Source organism: Schistocerca americana, chromosome 2 (genome assembly GCF_021461395.2).
Source record: "Schistocerca americana isolate TAMUIC-IGC-003095 chromosome 2, iqSchAmer2.1, whole genome shotgun sequence".
Taxonomy (NCBI): domain Eukaryota; kingdom Metazoa; phylum Arthropoda; class Insecta; order Orthoptera; family Acrididae; genus Schistocerca; species Schistocerca americana.
Window position 1 is genome coordinate 364162225 of NC_060120.1, and position 13385 is coordinate 364175609.

At 42.1% G+C, this 13385-nt stretch overlaps 1 non-coding gene across 1 annotated transcript; it reads right to left on the bottom strand.

Annotated features, from left to right (window-relative positions):
- Positions 1 to 12861: 12861 nt before the first annotated feature.
- Positions 12862 to 12935, bottom strand: Trnat-ugu. The gene has a single exon. It is a non-coding gene; the product is annotated as a tRNA-Thr (tRNA).
- Between the last annotated feature and the right edge of the window lie 450 nt (positions 12936 to 13385).

A 13385-nucleotide genomic window follows, 5' to 3' on the forward strand; every position in this document is an offset into this window, starting at 1 on the left:
TGTTACTGTTCGATGTGGTTTCTCGTCCGGTAGATAACACTTTTCACTCTGAACTTCTTTTTAAGAAAATACTGAATTAAGCTTAATCCCCTGAATAATTTGACGTATGAGAGGACGAAAAAATTTCACCAGAAGTTTAATGCGAAAAGCACTAGCATGAATGTGGGGGTCATGTTTTATTTCAGCTTAGTTGTCCTCTTACTGCAACACACACTGTCTGACCATGTTCGTATTTAGTGTCTTTCCCATGCATGGTGGGGTATCGAAGTGCCGTAAACAGCGTCAGATGTTGAGCGTCGACTGTGGAGGACACGGAAATGTCGCCTGCTCATGTGAGACAGCGCTATCAGCCTTAGCATACTTTGAAAGGGGCCTCATTGAACATCTCCGTTTGGAGGCTGGGCGATACGTGCAACATCCAAGTTTGTGGGACAATCAAGTGGTACAGTGGCCTGATGCTGGACTGCAAGGGTGCGTGAGAGCAGGTTTTCGGTCGACAACGTCTGATCACCACAACGGAGTGTCGTCGTATTGTGCACCGAAGCCCATCGTAAACCCTTAACATTTGCACTTGCCATCCAAGAAGAAGTAATGACCTCCCTGAAAAATTCTCCGTCATCCCCCACCATTGGTCGGAAAGTTGCAGCAGCCAGACTAGACAATTATCGTTCCATACATAGCCTGCCGTTAATTCCACAATTCATACGGCAGCGTTTGAGTGGTGCTGTGACCTGGAAGCATTTACTGCTGATGAATAAGATCGTATTGTGCCCAGCGCAGATTCTCTGTTCTGCACACCACGAGTGACCGCTGTCAGCAGGTATGCTGGCGTCCTGATGAGAGCTTTCACACTTCCAAGTGTGACAGAACTGCGGCTAGTAGTCCTCGTGTGTTACCTGCAGTATGACAGTATCTGGTGCCAATCTTCAACAAGACAATGCTCTTCTACACATGGCACGTGTCTCTATGAACTGTCTGCATCATGCTGAGATGTTCCTGCAGTCAGCAAGAACCCCAGAGCTGTCCCTGGTAGAACGCGTGTGGGACCAGCTCGTATGTCAACTCAGCCCCAGCACCAGTATCCAGGATATCAGGGACCAGTTGCAAGAGAAATGGGCCAGAAAGAGTACAATGGCCGAATGACACCTTCTTCAAACCGAATCAGTGCATGCATGCATCTAGGCCAAAGGGGGTGCAACGTCGTACTTTCAAGCCACCGAGCGAGGTGGCGCATTGGTTAGCACACTGAACTTGCATTCGGGAGAACGACGGTTCACAGCCGCGTTCTGCCACCCTGATTTCCGTGATTTCCCTAAATTGTTTCAGGCAATTGCCGGGATCGCTCCTCTGAAAGGGTGTGGCCGTGTTCCTTCCCTAGCCTGATGGGACCGATGACTTCGCTATTTGGTCCCCTCCCCCAAATCAACTAACGATCCAAACAACCAATTTCCAATTTCGTTAACATTTCACTCGATTATGTAATCGCGTCTCAAAAATGAGATCGACTGGAAGCGCAAAATGGCTACGCAGGGATGGCTAGAGGACAAATGTAAGGATGTAGAGACGCATATCACTAGGGGTAAGACAGATACTGTCTACAGAAAAATTAAAGAGACCTTTGGAGGAAACTGAACCACTTGCAGCAATATCAAGAGCTCAGATGAAAACCCACTTCTAAGCAAAGAAGGGAAAGCAGGGAGGTGGAAGGAGTATATAGAGGGTATATACATGGGCGATGTTCTTGAGGACAATATTATGAAAATGGAAGAGGATGAAATAGATGATATGATACTGTGTGAAGAGTTTCACAGAGCACTGAAAGAACTAAGTCGAAACAAGGCCCCGGGAGTAGACAACATTCCATTAGAACTTCTGACGGCCTTGGGAGAGCCAGACCTAACAAAACTCTACCATCTAGTGAGCAAGCTGTATGAGACAGGCGAAATACCCTCAGACTTCCAGAAGAATATAATAATTCGAATCCCAAATAAAGCAGGTGTTGGCAGATGTGAAAATTACCGAACTATCAGTTTAATAAGCCACGGCTACAAAATACTAACACGAATTCTTTACAGACGAATGGAATAACTGGTAGAAGCCGACCTCGGGGACGATCAGTTTGGATTCCGTAGAAATGTTGGAACACGTGAGGCAATACTGACCCTACGACTTATCTTAGAAAATAGATTAAGGAAAGGCAAACCTACGTTTCTAACATCTGCAGGCTTACAGAAATCTTTTGACATTGTTGACTGGAATACTCTGTTTCAAGTTCTGAAGGTGTCAGGGTTAAAAATACAGGGAGCGAAAGGCTATTTACAATTTGTACAGAAACCAGATGGCAGTTATAAGAGTCGAGGGGCATGAAAGGGAAGCAGTGGTTGGGAAGGGAGTGAGACAGGGTTGTAGCCTATCCCCGATGTTATTCAATCTGTATATTGAGCAAGCAGTAAAGGAAACAAAAGACAAATTCGGAGTAGGATAAAATCCATGGAGAAGAAATAAAAACTTTGAGGTTCGCCGATGACACTGTAATTCTGTCAGAGACAGCAAAGGACTTGGAAGAGCAGTTGAACGGAATGGACAGAATCTTGAAAGGAGGATATAAGATGAACATCAACAAAAGCAAAACGAGGATAATGGAATGTAGTCAAATTAAGTCGGGTGATGCTGAGGGAATTAGATTAGGAAATGAGACACTTAAAGTAGTAAAGGAGTTTTGCTATTTGGGGAGCAAAATAACTCATGATGGTCGAAGTAGAGAGGATACAAAATGTAGACAGGCAATGGCAAGGAAAGCGTTTCTGAAGAAGAGAAATTTGTTAACTTCGAGTATAGATTTAAGTGTCAGGAAGACGTTTCTGAAAGTATTTGTATGGAAGTGAAACGTGAACGATAAATAGTTTAGACAAGAAGAGAATAGAAGCTTTCGAAATGTGGTGCTACAGACGAATGCTGACGATTAGATGGGTAGATTACATAAATAATGAGGAGGTATTGAATAGAATTGGACGGGAAGAGAAATTTTTGGCACAACTTGACTAGAAGAAGGGATCAGTTGGTAGGACATGTTCTGAGGCATCAATGGATCACCAATTTAGTATTGGAGGGCACCGTGGAGGGTAAAAATCGTAGAGGGAGACCAAAAGATGAATACACTAAACAGATTCAGAAGGATGTAGGTTGCAGTAGGTACTGGGAGATGAAGAAGCTTGCACAGGATAGAGTAGCATGGAGGACTGCATCGAACCAGTCTCAGGACTGAAGACCGCAACAACAGCAACATGTAATCACTGAAATAGTATTTCCATTACGCGATAATTCTCACAAATCTGAAGACTGTAAGTTAAAATAAATACTGAGGGATTACAATTAAATATAACCTAAACTGGAACGACCACATAGATAATGCTGTGGGCAGAGCAAACCAAAGACTGCGATTCATTGGCAGAACACTCAGAAGGTGCAGCAGGTCTGCTAAAGAGACCGCTTATACTACGCTTGTCCGCCCTATTCTGGAGTATTGCTGTGCGGTGTGGGATCCGCATCCGGTGGGACTGACGGATGACATCGAAAAAGTTCAAAGAAGGGAAGCTCGTTCTGTATTATTGCGAAATAGGGGAGATATTGCCACAGACATGATACGTGAATTGAAGTGGCAAGCGTTAAAACAAAGGCGTTATTCGTTACGACGGGAGCTTCTCATGAAATTTCCAATCACCAGTTTTTTCCTCAGATTGCGAAAACATTCTGTTGGCACCCACCTACATATGGAGAAATGATCATCACGATAAAATAAGAGAAATCAGGGATCGCACAGAAAAATTTAAGTGCTCGTTTTTCCCCCGCGCCGTTCGAGAGTGGAACGATAGAGAGACCGCTTGAAGGTGGTTCTTTGAATCCTCTGCCAGGCACTATTTTGTGAATAGCGGAGTAAGCACGTAGATGCAAATGTAGAACATCACATACATTCTCTACCCATGAAGTTTCATTTCGTTTCCTCTTCTCGTTGAGGGTGCTTCACTCTTTTTGGAATGCTGTGTATTTGTTACTATGAGGGACAGAAATGAATAAAATCTTGTTCTTATCTACTGTTATTTCATAGAAATATTATAAATCCGTTGCACAGTTTGTAACTCATATTCTACTGGATAAAATGTAACAATCGCAGCAAGTTTATAGCTTTGTAATACAAGGTAGGTAAATTGGCCCAGAAAACATCTACTCAACTGACCTGGATCAGACCCTTGTTAATGAACAGGGTCATCACCGAAAATGCTGGAAACCGTGATTTCGATGCACCAGTCTGTTGCTGTCACAAATCAGCGCATGTGCGTCGCTCACTTGCCTTGTCTCGAGTCCTTCGCAACGTCATTACGTTTGAGTGAGTGAATGGAGAAGACGTGTTTAGTGACCAACTGAATGCAACACCACATGGTGTTAGGGACAGAACTGTGCGTTTTCATTGTCAAGAGTTATGCAAATCATAATTCGTGGAAAACGTGGGTTGAGCTGTTTGAGACTGGGAATGTTTAGGCGAATCCTCCACACACTTTAACAAATTGACGGCATCGAATTCAGCGATGACCATTTCTAGCATCTTCTGCGATGTTCGTTAGCAAGGTTCACTCCCACTTTAGTCTTATTGTAAATATTTTCCGGTATAGTTTTACTTTATCCTCCCTGTACAAAGACATGGTATAGGCTGCTTCACTTTCTGTGGAAGAGTTTGTGACCATCTTTCCCATTTGCTAGACAGAGGTGCTGTTTGCATTTTATGCACTTCCCTTTCAGTTGTGCTATCGCTGTGCTCATATTGGCATGTTCATAGTGGGAAAATGTTAGCCACTGTGATCAGCTAGCGATCATACACAACGTGTCGCACGTTCGGACCTGGTTTTGGATGAAGTTAGCATATTTTTGGATTTTTTGAGGTGCCTAAGTCATCTTCTGACAGTGTATCATACACTTAAGCCCTCCTCTTTCAACCTGGACAAGCCGAAACAGCCTATGGCATATACGTTTTAAATTTAAGAAGTTCCTTAATGTTCTTTTCAGTCTCGCTTTTACGGTAGTACTCTCTGTACAGAAACCAGCAGTTGACAAGTGTAAGATCTGCCAAGTTCAGTAAAAGCCACTTAAATCAGAATCCTGTAACAGATAACGAATCTCATTTTCTATTGGACCTGTACATAACAAAGCTAATGTGTACCAAAGGTTTCTCAAAGAATGTAAAAAAGAAAGCAGTGATTTAGCGACACATACAACTGTGTCCATTCCAGAGTAAGATCACGCGGTAAACGCCAGACTCACACAGTCGTGCTAGTACAATTTTAACACAGAAGACTATGCATCAGCATGACGTTACTAATACTTACATACTATTACTAGTACATTGTATTACGAATATCTTAAATCCCCTTTCCAAGCACCCATGACCAATAGATCGCAGAATGAACTCAGTTTAACGTTATTACGAGCTTCTGGTCTGTCGATGATTTAGATAAGATATCTGTATGGTGGGAAAAGTGGAAATTGACCACAAATAAAGAAAAGTGCCAAGTTATTCACCTGAGTACTAAAAGAAATCAGCTGAATTTCGATTACGCGATAACTCACAAAAATCTGAGAGCTGTAAATTCAACTAAATACTTACGGATTACAAATACAAAAACCTAAATTGGAACGATCACATAGATAATATTGTGGTTAGAGCAAACCAAAGACTGCGATTCATTGGCAGAACACTTAGAAGGTGCAACAGGTCTACCAAAGAGACTGCTTACACTACGGTTGTCCGCCCTATTCTGGAGTACTGCTGTGCGGTGTGGGACCCGCTTCAGGTGGGACTGACGGATGAAAAAGTACAAAGAAGGGCAGCTCGTTTTGTATTATCACGAAATAGGGGAGATAGTGTCAGACACATGATACGTGAACTGGAGTGGCAATCACTAAAACAAAGGCGTTTTTCGTTACGACGGGATCTTCTCATGAAATTTCAATCACCAGTTTTCTCCTCCGATTGCGGAAACATTCTGTTGGCACCCACCTACATAGGGAGAAGTAATCATCACGATAAAATAAGAGAAATCAGGTTTCGCACGGAAAAATTTAAGTGCTCGTTTTTCCCGCGTGCCATTCGAGAGTGGAGCGGTGGAGAGACAGCATGAAGGTGGTTCATTGAACCCTCTGCCAGGCACTTTATTGTGAATAGCACAGTAATCACGTAGATGTAGATGTAGATAAGATGGCATGGAGGTTTCGTCTTAACAAAATTCAGTTACACGTGCCACGATCTACTGGCGCCGAGTGGCAGTATAATCGAGAAAAATACGTAGTGGACAAGAATACGTGCACACTCGTTGCAGGTCAGTTGGAAGCAAAGTACAACCATAATTTCATAAAGACTGGATGATTTATTCAATAGCGGCAACTTCACAAGTTGAGCAAGTCAGTAACGCTTTGGCCCATCTCTGACCCTTATGCCAGCTGTTATTCGGCTTGATATTGATTGATAGAGTTGTTCGATGTCCTCCTGAGGGATGTTGTGCCAGATTCTGTCCAATTGGCGCGGTAGATCGTCAAAATCCCGAGCTGGCTGGAGGACCCTGCCCATAATGCTCAAACGGTTCTCAATTAGGGAAAGATTCGGAGACCTTGCTGGCTAAGGTAGTTTCGGCAAGCACGAAGACACGTAACAGAAATTTTAGCCGTATGTAGCCGGGCATTATCTTGCTGAAATGTAGGTCCAAACTGGCTTGGCATGAAGGGCACCAAAACGTGGCGCAGAATATCGTCGACGTACCGCTATGCTGTAAGTGTGCAGCGGATGACAACCAAAATGGTCCTGTCACCAATGAAATCATTTCTGGTATCAGGTCGTATGCTGGGTAGCAGTTTGTCCGGGGTGTGGACAGATACGTCTTCACTGGTCATCTGGGCTCAGTTCGAAGCGGGACTCATCGCTGAAAACAATTATTCTACTCCAGTCGACCAGATTCCAGGTCGCAGACGTATCTGGAGACAAAATTTCCGCCGACCGGTGTAACCGAGCGGTGCCAGGCGCTTCGGTCTCGAACCGCGCGACCGCTACGGTCGCAGGTTCGAATCCTGCCTCGAGCATGGGTGTGTGTAATGTCCTTAGATTAGTTAGGTTTAAGTACTTCTAAGTTACAGGGGACTTATGGCGTCAGATGTTAAGTCCCACAGTGCTCAGAGCCATTTGAACCATTTTGTACACAATTTCCACTGTCGAGATAAAATTAATATAGAGTGTGCTCTCTCACAGGAACGTACTTGTTATATGGTACGAAGAAATTTAGAACTATGAAGTTTTGTAAATGATATTCTGTTTCGTCACACCAATGCACCCAAAGTGCGTAGTGGATGAGAGTTATCCATTGGATATCGATCCTCCAGATATTATGAATTTTTTAGACGTCTTACTCCGCTGCACACCTTCTAAAACTGTTTCTGCTATCGTTTAGGAACTTGCGGCGAAAGAGATGCTCTAAATGACATAACCAGAAGAACGGCTCCGTTGAACATGTAAACACTCTTGCCATTGCCAATGTTTTACATGCACACTTCAAAAAACGTACTGTAATGATGCAATAGCTAACGTGAATGCTGAAGCAAAATTCAAAGATTTGATGTAGACTGGTTTAAGTGGAAACCAAGGTATAGCTAATGTCAGTGCTGAAGCAAAATTTAAAGATTTGATATAGACCCCCGACAAAGAAGGTAAAAATGAAAAGATCTCTTATTTATCTGTGAACATATTAATTGGAAGAGTAATGAATCTGAAGTTAGGTTTTCTGTTGAATTTTCGACATATCGGAGAGCTCCTGTAGGTAACCTAAACAAAAATCCGTATTCAGTTACAAAAAGAGAAATCTATTGGAAATGTCGATATGTTTTTCGATATATAGTAATAATATCGACAGTAGTATAGCTATAAGCTTCCTACTGCGTGGTTACAACTTCTGCTGCTAGGTGGCACCACAGTCGCTTTTGGCGGGAAAATTAAAAATCCAAGATAGAGGAGTGTGGGAAATTCAAAATAGACCCTTTGCCATATGTATAAAATTGTGGGAAATTTTAAAAAGTTTGCGGGAAATTGAAAATAACGCAGGATGCCAGATGATGGGAAACTCAAAAAATAGGAAATTAGAAAAAGTCGAAATTGGCGTTTGTGAGATATTTAAAAATTGGTCGAAAAAATCGAACTTTCTCAGGTTTGATTTGTAACCCTCCCCGTGCCTCCGCCTCCCCCTCCCCCCAATTTCTCCTTTCTTCCTTCCCTCCCTCTGCCTCCAGGCAGTCACACCGAAGTATTACAAATTAAACAACCAATCAAAATTTCAACATTGTGCAACAAACCGTTTCTGTTTGTGGGATATTACAAACCTCTGTCCCTCTCGTCTCTCTACCCAATCAAATAATGCAAGATCGGGACCAACCAATCACCTCAGCTGTACGTTAGGCTCAGCTCCAATTTCTTCTCTCTACAACCAATCACAGCGAAGTATTAAAAATGAAAGAGCCAATTACTCTTTATGCCACACTCCGTTCTCCTCTTTACAACCAAACACAGTTAAGTATTGATATAGTACATCCAATCAGAATGTAATTTCAATAAAAAATTTTAGAAAAGAGATCTAATTAGCTCCTGGGATGATGAATTCAGGTTCATCAACTGATCAAAAGTATCTGGACACTTGTTGGTGGAGGTTAATATTGAGGGTGTCCACCTTTCGCCTTTACGACGGCTTAAACTCTGCTGGGGGACAGTTTCATGTGGGGTCTGAATGTCTATGGACGAAAGGCAGCCTATTCTTCCTCAAGGGCCAAAACCAGAGAATGTAGTGATGGAGCGCAGTCGACGTTCTGACTCATCCCAAAGGTATTCTTGTGGGTACAGGTCTGGACTTTCGGTAGGGCAGTCCTTTTCAGGAATGCCACTATCCACTAACCACTGCATCGGTGATGCTGGTTTATGACAGGGTGCGTTGTCATGCTGACACGAACACCGTCTCCGAACCATTCCTCTGTTGTACGTTATACACAGTGCCGTAAAATGTGTACATATCTTCCGCATTTAGTGTTTTCTTAAGAGCAATAAGAGGACCATACCCTAACCACGAAAAACACTCCCAACCATAAAACCACCTGCTCATTACATCATGATGGCGGATAACATTCTCCAGGCGCTGGTCAAGTCCAAATCATTGCATCGGATTGCCATAGGGTATAGCGTGATTCATGGAGCGGATAGGAGCTTTTTCACAACCCCGGTGAAGGATAGTCCTGTTTCAGGGGTTTTGCGACCTTGACTACGAGAACTCTTGGCTTGGTCTACCGCCTTACCAAGCAGGAATCATGAACTTACCACATCTACTCAGTATTTTGTATTTTTGTCTTCATTCACTGTCTAATGTGGAAGGCAATGGCAAACCAGCCTAGTGTTATGTTTTCGAGAAAACTCATCATGGATTTGCCTGCTGTTAAACAGTCTATTGATATGAACAGTCCCCAAATTGTGGGAAGGAAATACCAGCTAAGTAAAATAGGAATACGAGGGCTAAAAGAGATTCTTTGGCAAGGCAGCGGTCATTTCAGAAGAGCTAATGGCAATTTAGTATATTATTCTGGTAGATAAGCTAATTCCGTCAGTGGTTTGTTAGTACACCAAGAATGCAATTCCACTGTGATTAAATAAAAGCCCGCCAGTGAGCGAATAGTGCTAGTGAAATTCAGTACTAGATCTTGCGAGTTAAATGTTACATAGCTATATGCACTGTGACATAGGAACAGTGAAGATATGTGGGTTGATTTTCTAGTCACACTCCCTGACGAAAAACCATTTTTGTGACGTTCCAAAATAAGCGATTCGTGGTCGGTTGGTATTTGAGATATGCACGGCTCTGTTCACAACATGTAGGTGGATGTTGTCATGGGGTTGAGACGTGCACGCCCGCTTAAATGTCGATTACCTAAGACACCTGAAGTAAGTTACAGATTATAATCCTCTGGTCAAATAACTAAAGCACTGGCAAGTTAAGTGAAATTGTAAATAATCACAAACTGCAATAATGTAAATAATAATAAATGGCGATTAAAGGTAACTGACTGCCGATGATAAACTGATGTAGACAACACTGCAATTGTATGTTGAGTAAAGTGACAATTTATTCAACCAATTACATCAAAAAATGTCTATAATGGTGGTGCTACAATAATTCAGTTTAAAAGATACAAATTGGTTTTATTCAACTACAGTTAAGATTGCGTAAATCTGTGTAATCAGAATGGTAGTAGACTTTCGAGAAATCAATAAATCATTACTAGCTCGCCAGAAAAATTAAAATCCCATGGCTTGTATTAGGCACAGATAATGCCAGAAGGCCAAGAACTCACGTCAAAATTATCTGAAGCACACCTTATGATGATGATTCACACTTAAAGTTCATACTAACTCCCTGAGTCAAAGTCTTACTTGCCTCGGAATGTCACTGAGTACGAGCAAATTTTAAATTATTCGCGACCTCTAGAACATCGAAATTTGTGGTAAGTTCTATGGGACCAAATTGCTGAGGTCATCGGTCCCTAGGGTTACACACTACTTCACCTTACTTAAACTAACTTACGCTAAGGACAACACACACACACACACACACACACACACACACACACACACACACACACACACACACCCATGCCCAAGGGAGGACTCGAACCTCCGACGGGGGGAGCCGCGCCCAAGACCACACGGCTACCCCGTGCGGCCGCGAGCGCTAGCCTCTCAGATTCTGTGACTTTACCCCACTGACTGCTTTTCAACATCAAGTCTCTCCTTTATCACGTCTCGACAAGAAGTTCACTGTATCACCCTTCCACGCCAAGTATTCCCTATCACATCTCTACCGTAGTGTTTCAACACTCTACCTCTCCCAACAATTCCCACCTTGCTCCCTGGAGTCATTCCACCAATCCAAACGTTCGAGAGCCTACCATCCGTGCCAATGAGAAACACTTGCTCCCTCAACAAACAGCTTGATTTGCTAAAATCTATTAAATGGACTACCATTTGCGTAGTAATAAAGTTACAGGTTAGATAAATGGTTTAAATTAAAGAAAATTTTGTTCCGCTTCTCTAGGTACCAAAGGCAATAATTTACATCGATATAATTAATCAAACATGATCTAGCGGATACGCGCTTATAACAGATAACAAAGAGTACAAGTTAAAACGTATGAAATATGAGTTTGACATGCTCCGCTGATGCACCTTTCCACGCTCAGTTTATTTATGGTATTAAATCTTATGGATCATTTACCGTTTTTAAGTTACAAAGATGTTAATACTTTTAGTTATCATACAGAAACAGTTAATATTAGAGATGGCTAGACTTGAGAAGTACTATACTGCTTTCATCTGTTGTGTAAATGTAGAAGGTACTACGACCTGAAGCATTTACAAAATAGAAAGATATAAAACGTAATAATTCAATAAACAAAACGTGTATCAATCTGTGACTTTCAGAGATGGTAAAAGGAGTTCTGTGCTATCAACAAATACTTACTTTATAAAGATCGCAAGAAGTTTTCAGCAGTTATTAATTTGCAGTTACTGTTGTAAGTATATTTGTTAACTGTGTTCAGCTAACTTGTACAGTTATAATATTTACAATATGCAAGTCTCAATAAATGCGCATCAGTGCCGCAAGCATGCTGATATGTTTGCATTTGTCGTACTGTGAAAAATCGAATTATTATAGAGTTATGAAATATTTCAATATGGCCTTCTTTCATACTGTAGAAGATGGCGCCATTGTACTGGACACATTTTGCAGAGCAGGTAGGAGGTCCACTGCTTGTTACCTAGTAACTGGGGAAAACACTGTTATTGTCCGCTGCTAACCAGTCCTTTATCAACGTACGTGGCCGGTCCAGAAAGTTTATGACACATTTAAACACTTTTCTCTGGCTGATTTCTCGAGCATATGCGTTACGTTTCAGAACCAACTTCAGTAGCTGTTGGTGAAGAGTTCGGAGAATTTCGTGAGATTTTTACCAACTGGCTTGAATCAGTAACCAAAACGGAAGTCACCACAGTTCATGGAGATTTTAATGATGAAGTAGGGGACGATTGACCCATCAAATGAAGTATTTGGCTTTCATGGTTTAGGTAAAAGAAATAATCGACGAAATGGACTGATACATTTCTGCCAGGAAAATAATTTCGTTGTTACCATCACCTGCTTTCAACACAATTCATGAAGGCTATACTACTGGACCTGATCAGGTCGAACTTTTCGTAATTAGATATATTATTCTTTGATTGCCGGAGACAGGGATTTTCCGTTGCAGACATTAGTACTCTTCCAGGCGCCGACTGTAGTTCCGACCATCAACTTCTATGTCCTGAACTGAGAATGAAACTGTCGAAATGTAAAGGGACAGCCTCAAAAACAAGAAGACTAGAGCAAGAGGCTGAATGTTTGGGAATCGAATCCAAGAAAAGTTTCGACCGATCCGCCACATAATGGCCCTATAGCATTTGTAGAGAAATGGAACTTCCTGAGGGATACTTAATCTTAGAGGGCTTGCTAAAAAGTAATGGCTTCAAATTTTTTATGTGAAAACTGTTAGAGCTTCTTAAATAAAACAAACGTTATTGACGTTCTACTCTATATTTTCCCTGTCAACATATTTACAACCCTCTGCCGCTAGAGAGCTCCGAATTGTGGCGTGTAATATGGTTGTGTGTAACATAAATATAATAAATGATAATTAATTGAAACCCTCAGTTTCCGACAGGTGTTGTTGATATAACTCAAGGGGACAGCTGAAAATGTGTGCCCCGACCGGGACTCGAACCCGGGATCTCCTGCTTACAGGGCAGACGCTCTATCCATCTGAACCACCGAGGACACAGATGAGTAGCGCGACTGCAGGGACTTATCGCTTGCACGCTTCCCGCGAGACCCACATTCCCAACTGTCCACAATTCTACATATTGTAATGTACCTAATAGATATTTGCCCATCCACTGTAGAAAGCTGCACGGTCATCAATAGTATCTGTTCTTTCGAGAACAGTTACTGTCTTCATATATAACATAACTATGTTAACGCGTGCTAAATAGCGTGTTGTAATCGCGTTCCAAATTCGAAGAGTTCGTCCATACACGGAGTATCCTGCCCTTCGGCATGACAATGTCAGACAACACACGAGCGCTGCGACATCTGTAACGATCCGATGTTCTGGGTTCACTGTCATAGATCATTCTGCACACAATCGCAACTTGATTCCACCCGGTTTTCATCTATTTCCAGAACTTAAAGAACGCCTTCGAAGATTTAACAGTGAGAGTGATGAAG